General features: G+C 45.9%; 1 long non-coding RNA gene across 1 annotated transcript; it reads right to left on the bottom strand.

Annotated features, from left to right (window-relative positions):
* Window positions 1-16,896: 16,896 nt before the first annotated feature.
* On the bottom strand, window positions 16,897-24,221 carry LOC109323306. Its single transcript, XR_002104605.1, has 3 exons — window positions 24,209-24,221; window positions 24,128-24,134; window positions 16,897-16,997 (listed from the first exon to the last, which is right to left on the bottom strand). It is a non-coding gene; the product is annotated as an uncharacterized LOC109323306 (long non-coding RNA).
* Window positions 24,222-24,502: the final 281 nt, after the last annotated feature.

Here is a 24,502-nt window from a genome sequence, read left to right as displayed (position 1 = left end):
CCCATGCCTGGAGAGAAATTAAGGAGAGCTGCCAATTATCAGTGCAGCTCAGGTGCCGGTTGCCAGGGCAACCAGGCAGGTCATGTGGCCAAAAAGGGGGCAGGGCCGGGCCTTTATAAACAGCCCAGGCTGGAGCCTAGAGAGTAGTTCCCTTCTGGCAGGCGTGGGTGCGGGCTGCAGCCTGAACATGCTGACCGGCTGCAATGATGCAGGAGAGTGCAAACCCTAAGAGAGGTATAGTTGGGAGCCAGGGTGGCTTGAAGTTTATGCCATGAGCCTGGAGGCTTCTTGTTGTTTATGTTGCAGCTGTTTGGTTTGTGGTTGAGTTATTGTTGACCGGAGGACCAGGTGAGGCTGTAGGGGAGTGAGGAGGCCTCACGGGAGCTCCCCAATAATCTGGGGGTTCTTGGTGCCCCGTGTGGCACAGCAGGCGGTGTTGGGCGGGCACAGCTGTTGGTGCCAGTGGGGCGCGTGTTGGGGGGTGTTGACCCCACCCTAGTAGGGCAAGTGACACAGACGGTGGTCCAGGGGGCCAGGCATGGCTGCGGCCACCTGAGCCCCAACCAGGTGTAGAACCCAGAAGAAGGGTCAGGGGCCAAGCACAGCTACAGGCCACCTGAGCCCCAAGCGCGGGAAGCGTGCGAGCGAGACCCCAGAGCGGGGTGTGGCGCGCGTAATAAGTCTAGGAGTGCCTGAGAGGGGCATCAGGTGTGTAGCAAGCACAAGGGTGCCAGGGAGTGGCACCAGGGCGTGATGAGCCCAGGGGCGCCAGAGAGGGCGCTAGAGGGCAAGGGACCTAATAATGTCCAGGGACAGCTGAGAAGCTTGGGGCGTGCTGAAGGGGAGGTAGGAGGCACACATTGCCCATAAGGCTGGGGGTGTTGGAGCACCCCACTGAGAATGGAGGTAACACCTGCGCAGTGTCTAAGGTAAGAGTTGGCAGCCTCCCATACTGAACTTAGAACAGCAAAGACGTGGCAGGCAAGTTGAGGATGCTAGATCACCTTAATTGACATGATGGGCGCTAGTGATCACACGGCCACTCGCAGGCCCCACTCCGTGACAGTAGTAAAGCAGCCCTTCCTTCCCTTAGTGCTGAGCTGGGTGGGGGGGCATGGCCAGACTCCAGCAGGACCTCTGATTAGGAAGGGGAACAGACACTGTCCTGTCTGCCTGTCCCAGTGAAATTGGAGACACACACACACACACACACACACACACACACACACACACACACACACACACACACACACACACACACACACCTCTCAGCATTAGCTAGCATACCATATGCCTAGGGTCAGTGGGACTGGGGTCTGTGCTGTGGGAGATGGGAGGGAGGAAGAGGGGGGATTCCTGCATGAGCAGTGAGGTGGGAGGGCAGGCAGGGGGAAGCCATGCAGACCCTGCTGTACCTGCAGTCTCCGCCAGAGCTCCACCCAGGGAGCACGGGGGGGCCAGCTCTGCTGTGGAGCAGAGACCTGTGGAGCTCAGCCCAGAGAGCATGGCAGGATGCTGGGGGAGTCTGGTTTATCTTAAACCAGCAAGGTGTCTGGGACAGACATTACATACACTGGTTTGACCCAAATCAGTTAAGACTGATAGTACATTCAACCAGGTTTAACTCAAACCAGTTTCAATCATTTTCAAATTGGTTTACATGCACTGAACATCTGTTCTGTTACAGGTTTAAACCCGTTTCTGATCACTTGAACTGTTTTATGTGTAGTGTCTGTCCCTAGCCTTTAAGAAGATGTTTCCTTTCTTTACGCTTCTAGCACATGGAGAAATATCATTCATCATGGCCTCTACTCCAAAAGTGCAGCAATTAAATATTTTTCACCCCTGTCTGCATCAAGTGTTTTGTATTTTTTTTTTTTTTTGTACAATGTGGTTTCCAAAACACTCAACATGTTAAGTTGCTGTTTTCACCCCAAATATACTTAAAATCATTATTTTTTAAACACCCCAAAAATGAGGGTGGAAACAAAAATCAGTGGGTACCTCCTGTCAGTCATCAGTAGAAAGATCAAGAACTGAATGAACAAGAGACTGAATATTCCTCTTCATGTGTCCTTTCTGTACACATCAAGATTTAGGTCATATAGGGGGAGGATTATGCTATTGCCTGTAATGGACTTACTCTGTGGAGAGTGTAAGGAAACAGCAACATGGGGGAGGGGGAAAGAAATTACAATGGAGTATCAGCTTGTCTAAATTCTTCAGGGATTATTCAAATTATTATTCAGGTTTATGCTGTCCTATGTTTCTCCTCTTCTGCCTCTCCTAAACTGATGTGCTGTGCATAACTTGTGGAAAATGTGATTTTTAAAAAAAGAAGTACTAGTCACCCTACATGCATGAACTTGATATAAATATTACCACATGCAAGATGTTGAATGTGACAATATAGTCCATATATAAAGCATGCAGGAACTGACACAGAACGCATAGGCATTTTATCCTTAATTCTAATGTTTAGATTATGGTGTGGCACACTCATAATGGGTGTACAGTGATGCAATTGTATCCTTCTTTGCCATATCCCCACCCAAGCGCAATGAGCTCTTGGCCACTGCCTCGCTCCATTTTTTGCCAGCCAGGATTCACTACTGGTAAGTGCATCCTGGTAGTGAATCCTGGCTGGCAAAAAATGACAACAGTTTTTCTTTAAATGAGCTATTTTGGGAAGGGTGAAGACTCTTCTATAAACTCTGGCATGTAAAGAATCAGATAAGGAATGAAATATGTTTTCAATATGTCACAGGAGCACTTGGGTGCCCTGTTCCTATGAAGGAATAAGGGCTGCTGAAGCTCCCTGAGACAGCACAGGTGTTGATTGCTGGAGCAGCCAGGCTGGTCACGTGACCAGAAGGGGGCAGGGCCGGGCCTTTATAAACAGCCCAGGCCAAAGCCTAGCAGCAGTTCCCTTCTGGCAGCCTGAGGTGCAGGAGTGCCAAGCAGAGCAGAGATGAGTGGTGCAGCCTGAGCACCCAAGGGGTTGCACCATGGTAAGGGTGGAGAGAACCCTGACTGGGAGGCCTTTGCAAGAGAGCCAGGTGGACCTAGATCCTATGTTATAGCCAGGAGGCTTATTGTTGTGGTACAGCTGGCTGGCTTACGGTTCTGTTTAGTTATTGTTATACCGGAGGACCAGGTGAGGCTGTAGGGGTGGAGGAGGCCTCATCAGGAGCTCCCCAAGGAGGTGGGGTGCTCCCAGCACCAGAAAGGGGTGCTGTATTGCGAGACATTTAGACCCCAGCCCCAGATGGGGCGAACAGATTGAGGAGCCCGGGGAGGGCACGTTTAGTGAGAGGAAGCCCAGCATGGCATAGGTAGAAGCCCCAGGGGGCCAGGACCCAGAGAAAGGAGTCAAGGGGGTGAGGTAAGGCTAGGGCCGCCTGAGCCCCAGTTGGGAAGAGTCCCAGAGGGGCTCCACAGTGGTGGGGACCCCGGTGCCTGCAGGGGCACCGTAGTAGGGGTGTACTACCCCAGCCTTGACAAGGTGCGCAGCGCCGGCAAGGGCACTGTAGTTCAGGGTGCAATACACCAGCCCTGAGAAGGGGCAAAGAGGATTTTGGGGGCCAGGCATGGCTAAGGCCACCTGAGCCCCACTTGCAAGGAGCGCCAGCGAGAAGCCCGAGGGGCTCATGTTAAGCCCAAGGGGTGCACACAGGAGGAGAAGCCCAGGGTAGGGTGCGACTATAGAGACAAGCCCGGAGAGGGCGAGTCCATGATTATAGAGAGCCCAGAGAGGGCGAGTGCCCAGAGTGATGGGCCCCAGTGGGGGGCACCATCTGTATGTGGAGAGGCCCCAGGAGGGGCGAGTATATTGTGCAGACCCATGAGGGGGTGGATATAGCTAGTAGGCCTGAGAGGGCTAGCAGATAGAGGGGCGCCGGTTGCGTGACAAGCCCAGGGGCACCGGTAAAGGGTGCATATAGGAATCTGACCAGATAACATCTGGTATATCTGTGAGGCTTGGGGCGTGCTAAAGGGGATGTTGGAGGCATGCATAGCCCATAAGGCTGGGGTGCGCCAGGTCAGTACATCCAGGATAGGGGACAGGATATACTTAGCACTGTGTCAAAGGGGACAATAAAGGCAGCCTCCATTATAAAACTATATAACACCAAGACGTGGCGGGTGAGAGAGAGGGTGCTGAATCGTCTACTTGGCACGGCAGGAGGCACTAGAGAGAGATCATGGCTGCTCCTAGGTCCCCGCTCCATGACACAATAAAATATGAAACATATGAGTGTTTTAGTTGACCAAATAGGAGATTGGATAGAATAGAAGGAGATTTCTACGTTCTTTTTAAAGATTGATTTTTAAATCTTGATTTAAAATCAATTGTAGTTTGACAGGTTTGGACTGAATTGTAGTCATGTTACAGTAAAAGGAAAACTTCCACTGACTTCAGCAGGAGGAGGAATGGACTCAGATGTCCACACTGAATCCTAGCATCTTTTGCACAAGTATTTTGTGCATGTTGGAAAGGGAAGTGGGAGATCATGAACTGGGCAAGGTATTTAACTTTTTAAAAATGGTAGTTGGATGTGTGCACTAATATACTTCATAACGGTTTTTATTCTGTACTAGCAAATTGCCCATCAAGAATGATGGTGGAAGCAGGGGTGGGGGGAAGGAGCCTCGCATCCAGCCCTATCTCCCCCCCATAACTTCAGGTCCAGCCCCACTCTACCCCGCTCCCGCTGCTCTGGGTCTGGTCCCACTCTCCACCCCCTCCTCACTGCTCCAGGTCCAGCCCCACTCTACCCCCCACCACTGCTCTGGGTCCAGCACCACTCTCTTCCCACCCCACCCCCCCATCATTCTGGGTCTGGCCCCATTTCCCCCCTCCCCACTGCTTCAGGTCCAGTCCCGCTCTAACCCCCACCCCCCCAGCTGCTCTGGGTCCAGTCCCACTCCATCTCCCCACTCCATATCAACCTGGCCTGCATCCATCTCCCTCCCTGCCTGCTGCCTCCCCCTTTCTGCCAGCTGTGTCGGGACTGCATGGCAGGGGGGCACTGCCACCGTGACGCCCCCCCCTTCACCCTCAGGCAGGCAGGCACGGGGAAGCCCTGCCGCTCAGGCAGCCAGAGTGTGTTCACTGCCACCACAAACTTCTCTGGCAGCAGCACAAACTGGGGCCTATGCAGCCTGGGCCGTGCAGCCAATCGCCACCTGCCCTCTCGGCAGCGCATGCACAGTTGCCCAAAAGCATTACAGACACATGGACAGACAAACTAAGCCTTTTATTATATTAGAATAATTAACATGAGGGATGGTTACTCTTTGTAGGTGGCTAGTGCAGGGCTATGTTCAGTTAAATTCTACTTAAGGCATCAGAAGTTAAGATAATAAAGTTGTGTCTTTTTTCAGCTTCTATATAGGGGTGAATTGCCTCTTGGGTAAGGTTCAGTATAGTGCCATCTCAGAGAGAGAAAAGGTTTAGAGTATATGTAAATAAATAAAAAGATCAAAACTGCTGTGAGAAAGCTATCAAAATACAAAAGGTCTAAGATTCACAGTTTCAAAATGTCCCTCACCGGTTATGCGCCAACTATACAAATGGGTACAACTTGCAATGCTGGAGATGATATCTCAGACTAAACACACAGAGCTTTACCTGATTGAGATGTTTAGTTCATATTATATGTAATGCCTTTGATATCAGTAAAGTTATGCCAGAGCCAAGCTTTATCCTGTGTGTTCTAACATGACAGTTCTCCAATACATTTTGATAAGAATAATGGGATCTTTTACTATGATTATTAAAAACTAAAGGATGCATCTACATGTGTGCTTTACACTAGAGTTGATTAATTAACTCCACAGTAAAGAATCACCATCTACACGTGTGCCCTTATTAGGGCACAGTAATACATTAACTTGTCTATAAGATAGTACAGTCTAGGACAAGTGCTATCCTATGGTGAAGTTTACTGTGCCAAAATGCACATATAGACAGTGACCGGGGATAGCATGAGGGTGCTACAGTGTTGGGGTTGCCTCACTGTACCACCCTCATGCCTCAGCCAGTTCCTCCACAACATGTGGAACCAGGGCAAAGCAGCTTCAGGTGGGCCCCAAGGGCAGCATTTACATGTAATAAAGGAGTAATAAAATCTGGTGCGAACTGCACCAGTTTGCTAATTGCATGTGTAGATGCACCCACAAAAACTGTATAATATCAGGCACATCTACATGTGCATTAATGTGTTTGTAATTATGGTGCATTAAGTTTAGGTACCTGAAATAACAGGTACTAAATGCGCCATGATCAGTGCTACTGCGCAGTTGTGTTGGTGCACATCTTTTAGGTGATGTTAATGCACAGTAGACTATTTCTACTGCACATTAGCATGACTTTCTCTGTGATGCACTAATGCACAATAGAATTAGTCTACTGTGCCTTTAGTGTCTCTTGTAGATGTGCCCAGTGTTACACAACCTGAAGTCCTGTTCCTTTTCATTGGCCATTAGGTTTGATCATTGGTTTGCTGATGGTTCAGAGCGTTTGTCATAATATGTGGACATGCAGACCTAAGGACCTTCAGGAATATGTACGCCTAGATCTGGTACAGATGTTCATTACAGCGCTTTAACCTACAGCTATGAAGTCTGATACCATACCCATGTAGGGTTATCTTAGAGCGGGATCCACCATTTTTACAGCACTCTATGTACCCTGACTGTCTCTACAGTTACGGCTGTAGAATGCTTTCTTCACACTTACCATGCAATAAATGTAATGTCTATGCCTGGCTCTAAGTTTTTATTCTGAACCTGCCCTGTGTCCGAACCTTTAAAACCTTAATTTCATTTTTTCCAGAGTTCCTTTGATCATAAGCATTGTTCAATGGCATTTTAATACCAACAGCTCTTCCAGTTCAAACTGTGGCTGTTCATGAACCTAATTTCCTGAGGTACAAGAACATTTATGTGCAATAATGTGACGATGTGTGTAGTTTAGCCATTTGAGTTGAGAAGAAATGTTGGCAGGGGGGGCAGGAATTTCCTTTTTTCCTGTAAATTCCATCTAATTCAACGTTATGTTATAGCTTCTCTTGGACCTAATCCTGGCTTAGAAATCCCTATCTACTTCAGTGAATGTTTTTGTGTTCAAAACAGCTGTATGACTGAGCCTCCATTTCTGTCCAATAACATAATATGTATGTAGTATGGTATCAATTATCAGGTGCGTTTTATGTTGAAATGTGAAATTTGTTGCCTTGTGCTTTTTGTGCATTTGTGCTTCTTAGTGTGACAAAACCCATAACACTTGACAGACTTCGTGACTGATGTCCTAAAAATAGTAGTTCAGGAAACTAAACCTCTGATGAATTCTATGACTTTTATAATAACCTCAGCTTCTGAAACCAGCTTTAAGTGTTTTTCCCCTCTTTATGGCTTATAATTGCTAATTGTTATTCAGGAAAGCCACAGTATATGACAAAAATATAGACATGCACCTCTAAAAGGCAAAGGTTTTACAAAAAAGGCTACATTACCTCTCCACAGGACTTTTTTGTCATTTCATGTAGCATTTTCTTGTTCATCCATGTTTGCTTTTGATAAGATAATTCCCAAATCATATGAAATTCAGCATTTTTTTTAAATTTTTTTTTTTTTATATATTTTACAGTAATAAAAGAGGACTCTGAGGACTCTGATGTGTTTTGTGGAAGCAACTACATACGATATAAAACTTCAGTTAATATGCAATCATTGGGAGAGGTAGTCTCAGCAGAGTAAATGGAAATTACTGGGGTAAATCTCCTGTGTATCTCAACTCAACAAGAGTATTCAACACAGTGGGTGGATTTACATGTGTGCTTTACTGAGAAGCTGACTAAATAGTTCTGCAATAAAGCATCACTCTTTACACGAGTACCTGTATTAAGGCACAGTATATTAACTCTGCTGTAAGATGGTACTGTTGGGAATATACTGTCTTACAGTGGAGTAATTAACTCTGCCAAAATGCTTATGCAAACGGTGACCAGGGCTGGCTAGGGCACGAGGCTGTAAAAGTGCGGGGGCTGCCTGTCACTCAGCCCCACACTTTAGCACCCTTGTGCCCCAGTCATCCCCTCTGCCACCTGATGCCGGCACCCTGAATCCCACAGCTGACCCCACAAACCCCCTGCCAGCCTGAGACTGCTCTGCCTCAGCTCTGACTGCTGTGGTCCTAGGCACATGTGAAGACACACCAATTGCATGTGTAGATGTGCCCTCTAGCGAATGCAAATTATGCCTGTATCAAAGCTTATTACCTTATTTGGCAGGTAGTTATAAATAAGCATATTAATATAGTCATTTTTATTTATATAAATAAAAGTAGGCACAACCCTAGGACCTGATTCTGTGCCTCTTTCTTTATGAATAAACCTTGTTTGGAAGGCTGATGAAGACAGGCCAGATTCTGCTCTTAGTTGGAAAGACTTAAATCTGTAGCATTTCCATTGCTATTGGATTTACGTTAAGACTTAAAACAAGCCAGACTGCAGGGATGAATCCTGAGAATTTGTGTTACATGTTCTGTCCCAAAGCATACTAATATATAGAATGTACATTTCAAACGCCATTAAACAGGAGTCTTAAAAAAAATCTTTTTTAACTTAAGAGAAAAAAGAGTCATGACAAATACTGAAGGGAACAAACATGGATCTGGGTTACTTGATTTGCTTTCACCGTTTTCTTCTCTCATTTTTGTAATTTCCTGATGTATCACAAGAGTTCTACTCTGCCATATACTACCATCCTTTAAAGATCATTATTTAATATCCAACTTGGAGGCTCAAAATTGAAAGTTGTCTCCTTGATGAAATTATCTTTATTAGACAAGATTGTTTAGGAGAACTGTTGGGCACTCAGTAAGTTTTCCCAAATGATTTTGGTATTTTCCTAATCATTGAATTAAAAAAGAATATACTGACATACTCTTAAGATTAAACATGAAAGAAAAATGTATAGTTTATGATGGTTTTTTATGAAGTACTGTATTTTGGATTAGGAAAAACAAACGTTGAAAAACGTAAACCTACGTATGGTTTCAGAAAACTGTGACCCATCATTGAACTGTTCTGGTGGGGGGAGTTGGTTTTTTTTTTTTAAATAAAAAAAATCTCTGGTTTGTGTGGATCAGTCATAAATCTATAATTCAGGAATAAACACTTACTGACAGATGAGTTTTGACATGTAACAGGAGCCAAATTTTAGCTGCAAATATTCTCCAAAATACATATTTTGTTCCTAAAGGAAAAACTCCTATGAGATCATCATTTATTGCTGAGCTTCTTATTTGTTTGTATTATTTCACACCATCAGTTCATAAGCAGAGTTCCCTATTGATTTCAATAGTGAGTTTTGCTTAAAAATCAGTGCCTTAAAATGCATACCTTATGTTGGTAAGAGGAGTATACAAAAGATTTAAAATATTGCTGCAGTAATGCATAGCACTTTAATAGACACTTCAGTTGCTCCAAATCAATGGAATGTTAGTCATTGACTATACAACCAGATCAGATCCATGGTTCTGTTTTTTTCTCTTTGAAATGGGTTCTTTCCTTTACCCTGTGTATTTTTTTTTTTTATATCAAATATACTGTAGATGTTTGACCTAAACAAGCAAAAATTGAAATAGTACCACAAAAGCATGCTAGCATGAAACAGAAATCATTTCTGCTTCTAGCTTTGTGAAAATAAGGAAAGATCAATTTAAGGTGTATCACTTCCAAGGTGTACATCCAGCTACAGTACTCATGGTAAATAATGAAAGTTTCTTCCTTTCCTTTCTAGGTAAATTTCAACCAGATTAAACCTTAGATTCCTTGGAGTTTTATGCATGGAGCATATTCAGGAACAGGCCTATAATTTAAGTTGCATGCAAACCTAAGGTTTTATTTTTCCATTATGAATCATGGTACATGACTTCCTTCAGTAATATCATTGTGTCAAGGACATGTGTTAGGGGTGGGAGAATGTTTTGCCAAATTCAAAATGAAATTTTAAAAATATGCTTTTGCATTTAGGGGAAAAGATGGTTCTGGCAAACTGTGAATTGTTGGCTTCTGTGTCTGCATAGATTGTTTTGCTACGTGAGAAAAATGTCAAGAATACAGCTATTTCAATATAAAAGGTACAGATTTTCAGAATGTAAGATGTTCTTGCGTTGAAGATATCAGCATACCAAGAGAAATAGCTCAAGGCATGAGTGACTGGTGCCTCTTGAATCTGGGGGGGGTACCAGCCCTACTGATGGGATCAATGTTGGCCATCAGGGGGGGCACTGGCCCCTTCAGGGGAGCACATGCACCCCCATTCACCTCCTACCAGTCGCCTATGGTTGAAGGTTCTGCATCAAACTTGTTGTTGGGTGAATAATTTAGATCCCCTGCTCCAAGTTCACTAAAGCATGTGTCTAGTTCTAAGGGTGTGCTTATTCTTAAGCTTATATGGAGTTCCACTGCACTTAAATATTTCTGTTAGTGCTTTGTTGGACCAAGGTTTTGCTGCCATTTCCTCAGAATAACTTGCAGCTAATCACTGTTACACTGTGTGTCCATATATTGACAAGAGATTTCCAAATTTGTATACTGCCAGCTAGACAAAGGTGAACTGACATATGATTAATTGGGAAACATGATCATTTTTAAACAACAGTAAATCTTCTGTTAAAAATCTAAGGAAAAACTATTTAGTAAGAATCCAAATAAACAAAATCTAAAGATGTCGGTTTAGCTTCTGGTGTCCAATGCATTTAAGGATTATTAGTCAAGAGTAAAAGACCTTTTTTCATGGCTGCTAAGGAGTCAAAACCATGAGAGAGAAAAAGAAACCTCATATCAGAGTATGAATCATGCCTTGAACCTCAGGCCAGGCAAATTGGTGGACATCTTCAGGTTTCAGCTTGCCTGTCAACCCAGTCTTTTTTGCTTGTTTGCAAAGCAGATAATGTGCCAGATCCCACAGATCTGTACATGCAAAGGGAGCACTAAACTTGTGAAGCAACATACTGGCATTTAGCAAGGCGAGTAGTCCTAAAGGCTGGCAAATGTGAAGCATGAGTCATCCCTGTGATGGAATGAAGCACTCTAATGAAGAGGTCTGAAGAGACCCTTTCCATTGAAAGCTCGTAAGAGTTACGAGTTCATTAGGAATGCAGAGAACTCTGCAGTGTATGTAGATGACACAGGCATTCATGTAGAGCGCCTGAAATTTTTAATGCGGCTTTTTTCTGGTGCAGTGTGTTTTGTGTTTGCATGACATAGCATTTGTGTTTACATGAACGGTGCTTTCAGGCGAGTTAAGCCTCATGTGTGAATCCCTGTAGATTTCAGTAGGGGAAGTCAGATACCAATTTACCCCCTGTAATGTCTTTCCTAATGTATTAAAGCAGGAGGCGCATATAAACCACACGACCTCCTCAGTCCCTGCCCCTGGACTCTCACTGGGCAGTCCTGACTCTTACTGGGAGTCTCCCCTGGGCACAGTCACCCCCAAATCCTTGTCACTTGCACCCACCTATGCTCAGTTAGTCTGGTCTCTCTCCATCAGTATGCGATCCCAAAGACCCCATCCTGATCCCAAAGACAAGCCATGTGAATCCTTCCCATCCCACCACATTATAAATATGTGGGGCGGGGGGGTTCTTTTATTTACTATAACTGCTATGATATAAAATATTCAGGGTTTAGAGTAGCAGGTAGATGGGTGTTTGTTGCCACCTGGTTGATTGGTGCTCGCTGTTGATGGTGGTGGTGGTGAGCTCTTCTGATTTTTTTACTACTTTTTCCAGCATTTCTGAACTCATTGATCTTTGTACAGTTTCCAATGGGGGGATCCCATTGGAACCCTCCCAGTCCCTGCACAGGTATGCTGTCAATCTGTTTGTGTAGTGCCACACATGGCTTCTGGAGGTGTGTAGTGAATTGTTTTATAAATGTTTTCTTAATTTTTTTGAAAATGTGGGTTGCTGTTCGGCTTGGTCCCTCACCCAGCTAACCCACCAAGAGCTATAATAGTTAAACTTCTGACCTACGTGGGGGGAGCTCATTCAGATGTGGGTTACAGTGTGTAATGCTCCCCTCCCCCAAACCACTCATAGTCTGGAAGCAGCAAACCCCAAGCCCAGTTCAGATTTCTTCCCCCTTCCCCTGACGATCCTCCCCTCCATCCCCATTCGTAACACTGCATGCCCCTGTAGACAGACACAGACTTAAAGTGTAAATGAATTTATGTTAACATAACCAAGAGAAAAAACAAAACACTCCTAGGTGTTGTTGTCAGCAATGTATCCTGCCAAACAATCATGGACCAGGGCTGCCAGACCAGGATATCTGACAAGGACCTCTCCTTGAGGATATCTCCTCACTCCCTGTGCTGCTACTCTTGCCCAGACCCATCTCTCTTGTCTGGCCACTGACTTTCGCACTTCTTCCCGTGACTCCTTGAAAACCTTTCTACAAGTCTCACAAATATTGTGTAGCATGCAGGCTGCTGCTAGAAAGGCCATGATATTTTCTTGCTACATCTCGAGCTGTCACTTAAACGCCCTCTATCTTCCTTTCAGTCAGTTAAACGCACATTCCACGGCTGTCCTGCAGCTGCTCAGAGGGTAGTTAAAAACCAGCTTCTGCAGGTCAGTGACTTTCCCTCCATAAGGCTTCATGAGCCAGGGCTTTACGGGGTAGGCAGCATCTGCTAATATAACCAGGGGAATGGCGACACCACAGATCAGTGTCTCCTCCGTGCCAGATGCGTAGTGTTCTTTCTCCCTGAGGGCAGGCAGAGGGGAGTTTCTGAACACATGCACGCTGCCAGTCCTCCTGGTATAAATGTTCGTGAACCAGCCCTGGTAGTCCACCACAGCTTGCAGGATCACAAAGGCATATCCTTTCCTGTTTGTGAAAGCCCTCCCTCCCCGTAGGGCACAGCACTGGGATGTGAGGGCTGTCTAAAGCCCCCACGCAGTTTGCGAACCCTGTCTCATTAAAGCCACCTATGACTTGCTGTGAATTCACCAGGCAGATAATTTTGTTTGCAGTGATGTCCTTGAGCAGCTGACATACCTTGTGAGTTGCCAGCTCAACCATGCAGGCAACAATGCCAAACTGCTTCATGATGTAGTGGAGGCTGAATGAGCTGGCCAATTTCATGATGGCCATTGCAATCCGCTTGTCTGGTGGGATGGCCTGACACATGTTAGTGTCCTGCCTCCTGATGTGTGGCCCCAGCAACGAGACGATATGATAGAACGTTTCCCTTTTCACTCAGAATATCTCCAGCCGCTGCTGGTTGTTCCAAGGTGTCAGCACAATTCACTCCCACCAGTCTGAGCTGCTCTCGCGGGCCCACACTCTGCAGATTCTGGTTCTCCTCGGGTTTCTCAACAGAGCCCAGTCAAATTCCATTTCTTTGCTTTCCTCTGGGTATTTCAAGTCCTCTGGGTACCTGTATCATCTTCTTGTCATTAAAGCTGTTAACTCAGGAACAAAACTTGCCAGTGAACATTCTAGCACAGTTCCTATCCTTCTCAAGTGTTGCAGTAGTAATCCCCAGGTAAACAGCATTTACAGAAGCAGTACTGCCACCTCCTCCTCCTCCTACTCACCCACATCCTTCATATTCTCCATGTCAGAGCATTCTTCACTGTGGTGTTCTCCATCATCACCTATTTCATCCTCATTCTCCATTTTGCCCCTCCTGTCAGCAACAGCTTCTCACCCAGCTGCCCTAAGCAGGGGGAAGGGACTGTAGGGTGTTGTATGGTCTGGAGCTTGGGTGTAGCTGCTTTTTCAACACTTCACCCAGGCACCCCAGGACATTGGGGCTTTTGTACATTTTTTTTTATCCTTTCATCCTGAGCTTAGCAGCCACTGGTGTTCTGATGTAATCAAGTTTGCAAACAAAAAACGTTTTGCCTACTCCTATCCTGGTAATGTAGGCTTACTCAAAACTTTTGCCACTTTAGGCAAAACAGGCTGCGCTTCTGTAATAAAATTATTTTACAGAAGCAGGCAGTTAGGTACGGGTTTTTGCAACATTCTGGGCCATTGAGCAGCCATCCCAAAGTACAGTGGCCTTATTTGCCACATCACCAGGGCTTTTTTGTTGTTAAACTGGGTGCCTCATCACCTTTGGTGGTTTTGACACTTGCAGATAATGACTTCACAATCCTTGGAATTTTCCCAGACCCTCATACAAGCACCGCCTGGGTATAAAGGTGTTGCCCCAAATTTGCCAGTCCCCTTTCACAAATCACTTGTGCTATTGACCACGAACTGCTTTGCCATGTCTCAGAAAGCCAAGGCCAGCAGTATGGAGCCGACAGCCCAGGAGGCTGATGCCTCTAACGCCTGTGGACCCAACTGGACCCAGGAAGAACTGGAGGACTTAATCAACTTTTGATTGGAGCAAAGGATCATAGACAGGCTGAAAATTAGGAGGAATAAGCTTGTTTATGTCGAGAATTGTAAAAGACATGCAGGTGGGAGGACACAGTCATGACTGGACCCAGTCCCTGAGATCAGTGTTTTACAGCACCAAAGATGTGAACGCTTGTTCTGGAGCAGGTCACACAATTGCTCCCTTCTATGACAAGCTATCTGTCATTCTCTCCAAGGATGTGGGTGACAACATGGATATGGAGACTTTCAGTACCAGGGTTGGGTAAAAGGAGGAGGAGGCAGCAGCAGCCACCCCTGAGGGTAAGACCATGAGCAGCATGTCTCAGCTGTACAGAGACTGTTGCCTGTCCCCTGATAACCATGAGTGGCAGGAAGAACCATCAGTCACCATACACTTAGTGCTGCTTAGCCCCATTCCATGGACTAGGACAGATAATGAAGCAGAGAAGGTGGAGGGTCAGGAAGAAACCCATGTGGCCAATACATCATCTACTCCTACCGAGACCCAAGAACATGCTGGACCTGATAAGTCTCTTGTAATGTGCCTCTTGCCACTACCAGGCAAATCCTGGGTTCGTGTCGGTTGGGTTTTGGGAGCCGGGTGGGGGGAGGTAGAGAAATTCATGTGTTGCTGTAGGTGGGTCACCATGTTCTTTTGGTGGTGCTGCATGATGGGTTTGGTAGCTCATAGTGTAACAGAATGAGGGAAACTGAAAATGTGCGAGTGTGAGCCTATGTTAGATAGCCTCCACTTGGTCTGACCAGCAACCAAGGATGAGGGTGAGAAGAAAGCCTTGCCCTCCTCCTGGCACAGAATCAGGCTCAGAATTCAGTACTTTTCCACAACCCAGAAGGCCCAGCCATGGAAATAGAAGGACCTAGGGAGGAGCTTGAACCAGGAGGTAGGCATTTTAATTGTTTATGTCTGCTAGTGCTGCTAGGGCTTCTCTTCTGTCTACTTGAATTGTTGCACAAGTTCTGCAGGTCCATTTCATAGTATTCTCGCCCCCCTCCTGGTTGCTGCTGAGGCTCCTCTTCTGTGTACAGCTTGAATTGTGGAGGCTTTCTTCGCAGGCTTTGGCCCGAGCATCAGCTTGAGTGTGTTAAGAGTTGCACAAGTTCCATTTCATATTATTCTAGCCCTCCTCTAGCAGATCCATTTCATATTATTCTAGCCCTCTTCCTGGTTGCTGGCCCTGGTTGCTAATGAGCATATTATGGGATTGTAATTAGAGGATTGTTGCTGGCCACAAATGCAGAGGCTTTCTTCTTGATTGCTGGCCAAGACCTCTGGCAAATTCCCTCCCAAGGTCCATGAAGTAGGCCCGGGCCTGTGGGCTCTTCACCCCACTCACCCACCTTTTCCATATACCTGTCTGTTGTACCTACAGGTGCAACTTTCGAATCATTACTGGCCACAAAGGAAGCTGTGCTCCTGAGCTATGACCATTGCAGCGGCAGAAGCTGAGGCTTGAGTTTCTTTTCTGAATTGCAGAGGCTTTCTTCTTGGTTGCTGGCCAAGACCTCTGGGGTCTGGGTAGTAGGCTCTTTGCCTCACTCACCCACCTTTGCCCCACCTGTCTCTTGCACCCTTGTAATCTTGGAATTGTTGCTGGCCACAAAGGAAGCTGAGCTTTCTTCACTGGCTTTGGCCTGTGCATCAGCTGAAGTTGCACAAGTTCTACAGGCCCATTTCATAGTCTTCTTGTCCTCCTTCTGGCTACTGGCCATGTCCCAGCAAATTTGGACTGTGGTACGTGTCTTCTGACACCCACCCACTCCTCTGTCTCCTTGAGTTTCTTCTCTCCTTTGAAAAAGGAAGGAAGATTTTAAATAAATATGGATAACAGAAAGTAGTTTAAATAACAGAATTTAGTGTAAATGAATAAGAATAACAGAAAATAGAAAGTCTCTCTCTACCTAAGCTTTGTGGCCAGAAAAGATTTGAAAATTACAGTGTAGCAGAGATTAGCATGGCCCGACTCAGCCAGCCAGCTGAGTTGGGTCAGCCAGCCATACATCTCCACCTGAGGGGGCCCCTAGGAGACCATGCCTGGGGCCTCCCACCTGAGGGGGCCCCTTTGGGACCATGCCTGCCCCCCCCCCTTGACCCAGCTGTCTTCCTGCTGGGACATGTTCAGTAACTAGGAAGGGGTGCAGGATGCCTGCCTCCCTCTCTCCCCCTTCCCTACCCACCCACCCAGCCAGGTTCTGGTGGAGAAGATTTTAATACATTGCTAAAGTCTTTATAGAGTTGCTAAAGGCCCTGGAAGGTGCTTGGTGTTGGGGGTGGGTTTGTTTAGTCTTTTTTTTTCTTACAAGCAATTCTTGATGCACAGTTGCACCGGCCAAGCACTCGACTTCCCTCCATCCGATAACAGTCCACCCTGCAACTTTCCAGTAATGCTCCATAAAAGACTCCATACAAGTCATACGGTCATCATCACTCTGAAAAGCACCACACCCACCTTCCATTGGACATGTATCCCCTATAGACCAAAAATAAAATACTGCTGGAACACAGCCAGTAACCAGGAAGGGCCAGTAACCAAGCTGGCTACCTACCTGCCTCCTTCCCTTTTGCTCCTCCACCATGCAGCCCTCCATCCATCTATCCATCCATAGCATATCAAGGGATTATTCAAGGGACCTTGGGAACATATAGTGAATTGGAGTTTTATCCTATTATATTGCATTTGCTGGCAGTGGCTGTACTGTATTTAAAAAAAAAAAAAAAAGTATTCACCAATTGACTACCAATGGCATTGTTGAGTAAAGCAAAAATGTGTATTTATTGTGATTTCTCAATCAAATTGATTGTAGTTCAACTTATTATGAAAAAAATTAAGATGAGGAACAAAAAATTCTGATTTGTACTTGTTCCTGCTTGATTTCAGGGCATGGACCTGGGAGCAGGGGAGCGATTTGCAGCCGGCCAGGGGCGGGAGTGCAGTAGCTTCCCAGGCTGTGCACAAACCTGGTCAGGGCCCATATTTCAGATTGGTTGGCCTCCCCTCCAGGCACCTCAGTAATATGTCTGGGGATAGCTATCTGCTGCATAACACTTCTGGCCTCTCTATAGGGAACAGAGTGCTTTTTGAAACCCTGGCCTTGGCTGATTAGCAGCTTCCTGCTTAGCTGAGACCCATCTGATGAGGACATGCCAATACCTAGAGTAGAACAAGGAGGTATTACAAATTTCTTGAATTTGGATGAAAAAACATTATTCCACAATGATGCTTTCTTTGAATATATTTGATTCTGCAGAGGCCTAGAGGTAGCTGAACAGATTACCCTTGGCTGCCTTGGGAGTGCTGCTCCTTGCTTCCCTCTCACCTTCTCCCTGTCCTTTGAGAAGGCTGAGAGGAGAGATACGGCGAGGGAGGACAAAGCAATCCTGACCAAAATCTGATGAGCTCTCTCCAAGGGGGGAGCGAGTTGCGGCTGGCCCAGTATGCTGTTAACCTTCTTGGCAACGAGGGCACACTATTGGCTCATATTCAGCATATTGTCCACTGTAACTCCCAGGTCCTTTTCTGCAGAGCTGCTGTCAGTCCCCAGCCTTTTCTGGTGCATAGGACTGTTCTGTCCTAAGTGCAGGACTTTGCACTTGCCCTTATTGAACCTAATGAGATTTCTTTTGATCCAATCCTCTGACTTATCTAGGTCTCTCTGAATCCTAGTCTTACCCTCCAGTGTATCTACTCCTTTCCCCAGCTTGGTATGTCATCTATGAATTTGCTGAGGCTGCATTCCATCCCATCTTCCAGGTTGTTGATTAAGATATTCACATCCTTTGCTAGCTTCAACTCCAACCTTCCTGATTTCACCCCTGGATGCCTGAGCCGGTACTTTTATACAGCACCCTAGTCATTTGTCCAAGTTTTCACTTCTTGTAATCTCCCTTTTTTTTGTGTTTTAGCTCACCTGAAGAACTCCCTGCTAAACCAAACTAGTCTTCTGCAATGCTTGGTAGTCTTTCTGCACATTCGGATGGTTTGTTCCTGCACCCTCAGTAAGGTTTTTTTTAAAATACAGTCAGCTTTTCTGGACTCCCTCCCCACTCCAACTGGACTCCCAGGGGGATTCTGCCCATCAGTTTCCTGAGTGAGTTCCCTGCTGGCAGCCAAAGGGGAAGAAGCCTCCAGGGAGGAAGTGCCCAATGCAGCAACCACCTAACATGCTGCACCCAGGGCTAATAGGGCTCCATGAGCTCCACAGGTACCCTTGCTCACTAGAGACTTAGTGCCAGAGATGCAGTTTGATGCTTTTAAAGGGGTCTTTGTCTCTTGTATTATGTTATAGCCCAGGGGCTTGTGTTTTGTTTGTTGTTCCACAACACCAGTGGTTTGGGTGAAGTTATTTGGGGAAGGAGGCCTCATTGGGGGCCCACTGCAGTGTGGGAATCCCGGCACCAGAGAGGGCACAGCATTTTGGGGCACAGACCCCAATGCCAAAGAGGGTACAGAAACAGGGCTGCAGAGGGCCCAGCGCTGAGGGGTGCAGAGACCCCAGAGGACAAGGGGCTGACTTGCAACAAGGCCTAGGCAAGACAATGCCAATACCATCTGTGAGGCTTGGGGCATGGTAAAGGGGCAGTTGGAGCCACACTTATAGCCACTAACGCTAGGGTGCTCCTCCCAAAACACCCATGGTGAAACAGGACACACAAGCGGTCTGGGAACCCACGAGGTTCAGAAATTCCAACAAACAGTGTCCAAGTGGACTTAAAGGCAGCCTCCCTATTTTTATATTTCCATCTAAGACATGGTGGGCAAGAACTGAGGGTGCCCATCAGGCCGAACTGGCATGGTCAAGGAGACTTGGGAGATCACGGCCATCCTTAAGGACCCTGTCCCGTGGCACCATCTGTATTTCATGGGACTTCAGATGAGACCCTGCGCTCTAAAGGTGATAGACAAGTTTAGCTGCACAATCACTCATTCTCGAGCTTCTGAGCCAAACTGATCTTAAATGTATCCCTTATTCCATTGTCAGTCGTATGAGTCGTCATGTCCTTCACAGACTCTCCCCTGTCTCATCCCTAATATGTATGATCTGTTTTAGTAGGATGAAGAATTGGTGTTTAGTGTATACAGACACTCTTTGGCTATTGTGTTCATATTGTTCAATGCCTGAGAGACAGAAATAACACAGCAGAAAGTTTGTACTGTTTTCCTTAGGGTTTGTGCTGTTAATTTGCAATCACTTGGCAAGGATAACTTTATGCAAGTCAGTTAAAGTGGAAAAAAATGTTGACACATTAAATTATTTTACACTACCTTAGCACATCCCACAGCATCTTTCAGTGACATTGCACATATAGACTCATCAGCTTATGTGCTGTTTTGCATAAATTTCATTAGTACAAGTAAAGAAATATGAAAAAAACCTACACAAACCCAATTTGCATACTTTCAGTTCATTATGAAAGACTTCTCCTCTGGGCAAATGACTAATACACTACTAAACCTTTATATCCCTGACTAGTGTGGTGGCCAAATCGGGGTGCAATTACAATCTATATTAAATGAAGCTAATATATAATCAGGGAAAATGGAATTGTATGACTTTGTGTTAGAGGGCAGCAGAAACTTGTTTCTAGGTCATTTTGTGTATTGTGGAATTATAGTAATATCTGTTTCCATTATAAGCCTGAACTGAACATTTTGCAGTCATTACAAGTAAGTTTTAAATATGATTAAGGGGAAAAGAATTGGAAGCTATATGTTGAATTATCACACTTCAGATTTGAAATTTGAGCTGTGTTGGGGTCTAGTACTACAAACAGTTTCACACATGAAAAAAAAAAAGTCAGTTACCTTTGTTTTAGTTGTATAAGGAGAGGAAAAAAGGTTTGCAATTGAGGTGTTTTCTAGAATTAGGAAAATCTAAATTTCCTCTTGTGTTGTAGATTCACATTGTGGCCTTGGGCAATTTCCTCTATCTCTATGCCTTTATCTTCCTATCCCTGAAAAATGGGGATATCAGTGCTATTTTTTCTCCCACCATGGTAGTCTGTTTAGTTTTTAAGATTTTATTGATTTTAAGCTAGAAGCTTTTTAGTACTAAGGCTGCCTTTTGCTATGTCTTTTTTCATCACCTAGAACAATGGGGGCCAAGGCAGAAATTTCCTGACTAACAGGAGGTGCCACTCTTTACCCAGATAAGCTTCTCCCTATCTGGGGAGCAGGGCTTTTCCATTGCCTGGTCTCTCTAGCTGCACTTTTTCTTCTTAAAGTAATAGGAGCCTCTGGCTTTCTGTTACATAGGGGCAAAGTTAAATAAAATGAAAATTACATGGATGGGTGTGGAGAATTTATGGAAGTTCAGGCTGTGGGTGGCAGTGGGTATAATCAAAATCATGGGAATTCCAATGGATGCCAAAGGGAAAGAAACAAAGGCATGGGAGAAGTTGGAGAGAGATGAACCTTGGGATAATGGAGTGGTAGAGTGTTATCTTTCAAGGGTAAATTGGCTGCAGTGAAAACAGTATTCTTGTCAATCATCTTTTACATGGGAGGAGTGTATCCACTATTGTGGCAATGGATAAGGAGGGTACAGAGGCAGATATGTATTTTTTGTGGGGAAGTAAAAGAAAGGGTCACCAGAATGGAGCTATGCAAAGCCAGGGAATTAGGAGGCTGGGTAATGCCAGGTTTGGAAAGCTTTGTGTATAAGTATGTTCTCTAAAGAGGCAGTGGAGGGGGTGTGGAAGACTATTTCTTCCATTACCTGGCAGGAAGAATACTTAAGAAGATGGGGCATGCCTGGGAAAATCTGGAAAAAGCTGTGGGTGTGGCAGCCACTGGCCCATTATGTGAGGTGGACAGCTTTTTAAGAGTAAATAAACTTGAGGGAGTAGAATTAGAGTGCTTGAAAGACAGTAAGAAGTTTTATTAATATGATAAAGGAAGATAAGATAGTAATAGCTGGGGATCTGATGGAAAGACAGATAGCAAATGTGTGGAAAGAAGTGACAGATTGAAAAGAAAACATATGGATGATTATATGGAATGATGACGATATTCTTCCCATGTGGCATATTCAGCATAAATAGGATTTGATAAGATTGGCGGTATGCCTGAGAGAGGAGCTGAAGAATCTATACCACATGTATTTTGGGACTGCCCTTTTATGCAAGATTATGGGAAGGGGTATGTCAGGTTTTTTTGGGGGGGGGAAGGGGGGGTTGAGGGTGATTGACGTTAACTGCAACTTGAAATGGTGTTGTATGGATTTATGTCCAAAGGACTGGAGACACAGAGCACGTCTACACATGCAATTAATATGTCTACACATGCAATAAAAACATTAAACTGTAGCCCCACATGCATCTGAGCATGTGCCCGTTGGGAACAAATTAGCGCCTTATACAGCAGTTCAGTTCAGGGCTTCTCCTACTCTGCCCTGCCCCTCTACAGCAGCCAAGGGGACATCCCAATCTCCATGTGGCTGGGAGGCAGCTGCCTGGTATAGGGGACAGCTCTCTCAGCCGCTCCTGGTCAGCATCGATGTGTACGTTTCAGTATATTAGTTTAATAAGGCAATTTCTAGTACCTATATCTACAGGTACTAGAAAATGGTACATTAGATTCATCTACTGTGTAGTAATTGCTGCTCACATGGAGATAGTGATGCTTTACTGCACACAAGATTAGTCTAATGTGCAGTAAAGCATCTCATGTAGATGCACCCGGGTGCATCAGGGGGTGTCTGAACATGAATTTAAGCCATTTTAGATGTAATGCACACTAAACTAATGAGGATTAAGTGGGTTTTGGCAGGTGTCTACACTTGGTAGGACTTGGGACTAACTTTAGTCCCAGGTAACTTCAGCCCTGCCATGTGTCCCCATGGCCACTGGCGGGAGCTTCAGCCTCCAGACACATGGCTGCCAGCACTTGGCAGCCATACTGAAGCCAGAGCCAGTATTTTGGAAACAGACCCCAACCCTCTAATCCCTGGCCAGCCCCTTCCTTGCCCAGGAGCCATGTGCCCAGCACAGGGGCAACACATGGCAGCTCCCTCCTTGCCCACCCTGCCTCTCTGCACCAGGGCTACCCTTGCCCCCATCCCTGCCAGTGATGTCCAGCACCCTCCTGCTCTAGCCTGCCCCAGCCAGTGATGACCAGAGCCCCATGCTCCAGCTGGCCATGGTGATGGCCCTGTTGACCCCAGCAGGCACCTCCCTGCCCAGGCCCCAGGATAGCCATGCACCCGCCAGTGGAGACTAGGGCACTGGCGCGAGAGGCCTTGGCTGACCCCCTCCTCATGCACTCCTCACTCCAGCCTGCCTCCCCTGCAATCCACACCCCCTTACTCCCCGTCCACCCCCAGCACCACTCTCTGGACATGCACATGGTTGAAACAGTAAAACCTTATTACCCTCACAACACCCACTCCCATCCCTTCCCACTCAACAAACTACCACCCATCAACAATAAAAAAACTCCACTAACAGTGGCAAATTATATAGGGAGCAGCTGAACCCTGGGGAAGGAGAGGCACCTAGCCAGCAGCCCTGGGGCTAGGCTCCAGCCAGCCCCCTAGTTGCTGGGCAGATCCAGGACTAAGTTCCCTGCATTAATACGGAGTAACACATCTCCACATGTGTTAATCCATATGAACTAATCCTGCTAAATTTAATACTTGGTTTGGGCAGGTATCAAATTTAGGCTCACATCACCTAAAATCACCATTTTAAAGCTGCATTAAGGGGGCGCATGTGTAGACATGCATCCCTAACATGGTTTAAGTTGGACTAATCCACATTAAATGACCATGTGTACACACCCCTAGAGACTGAAATCTATGCTATTTTGCGTGACAGTAACAATATGGAAGGTGAGAAAATTACTGTCACTCAAGGGCCTGGCTTTCACCAGAAGAGAGCGTTTGGAGTTGACAATATCTGAATTGAACTACTATGTGGATCAAGATGTGAACAAGATGGGGAAAGAGAAGGCAGAGATGGAGGAAAGAAGTATGGTGGTGTTTCTTCCAAAAGGACAAAGGGACAGAGTAAAAGTAATTACTCCTTTCTGGATTAGGGATTTTTGAGAGAGATTAGGATTTTAATGGTGAAAAGGGGTATGAAATAGGATGGGTTGTCCTAGGGGGCCATGCTCTCCCCCTTAGTACCCCTCACCGTGTCCAGTTCATCTACAAAGCACCCTTAATTCTCACCCACCACATCTTTGAGTTCTAATGTATATGATAGGGAGGCTGCTCCTTACCTGGGTTTGAGATCTAAATAATTCTCCCAGCAGGGTACAGGCGCGGCTGACAAACCACGTGGGCGGTTTTCCACCACACGCTTCCACGCTCCTCCAGACCTCTGCAACAGGTAAGTTTTTTTTCCTTCTTTCACCCTGGTCTGGGGTCTGCCTCTGAATGAAGCTTTCCCCTTTTCTGGTCCTGTGCCCCTGGGACACAACCCCCCACTCAAGATGCCTTGGGGCACTTTGCTGTCCCATCCTCGGGCCATACCTGGCAGGCTGGTAATCTCCTCTCTTGAATCCTCTGGGCCTAGGTCTCTGGGGAACTTTGCTGGCTCTGGATGTTGCAGTGTCCTAGCCCAGATGATTTTCTAGCAAGATCTCTACTCCCTTCAAGGCCTCCTTCAATAATTTTAGCTCTTGGTATTGCCCCTGGAGTTCTGACTTGGCGGCCACCACATACTCCGCTAGTTGATTCTCCAGTACCTTCACCCTTCCCCGCATTGTATCTGCAGTGTTTATGGTTTGAAGTTTCTGTCCTGCTTCTTCGTTACCTCCTCTTCTGACCTCTCAACCTCCCCCACGTCTTGGATTTTTATAGCCATCTGATCATTTGCCTCTTGTAGCATCTTATTTTCAGCCTCCAACCCCTGAATCTCTTTCTGCCTAGTTTGTACTTCAATCTGTAACTGTTCTTTTTCTGCATTTATCCCTACTTCTTTAGCCTGGGTATTTTCCAGGAGGGTTTTAAGGGCTGTACCTGCTTGTGAAGTTGATCTTTTTCCTCTTCTATACTCTGTAACTGAGTCCACAACTGATTGTTCTTCCTCTCTCTGGCTTTTAGTTCATCTTCCAGGGACA

Source organism: Crocodylus porosus, unplaced genomic scaffold (genome assembly GCF_001723895.1).
Source record: "Crocodylus porosus isolate Cpor-Errol unplaced genomic scaffold, CroPor_comp1, whole genome shotgun sequence".
Taxonomy (NCBI): domain Eukaryota; kingdom Metazoa; phylum Chordata; order Crocodylia; family Crocodylidae; genus Crocodylus; species Crocodylus porosus.
Note: the sequence above shows the minus strand (reverse complement) of the source record. Positions and strands in the feature narration are given on the sequence as shown.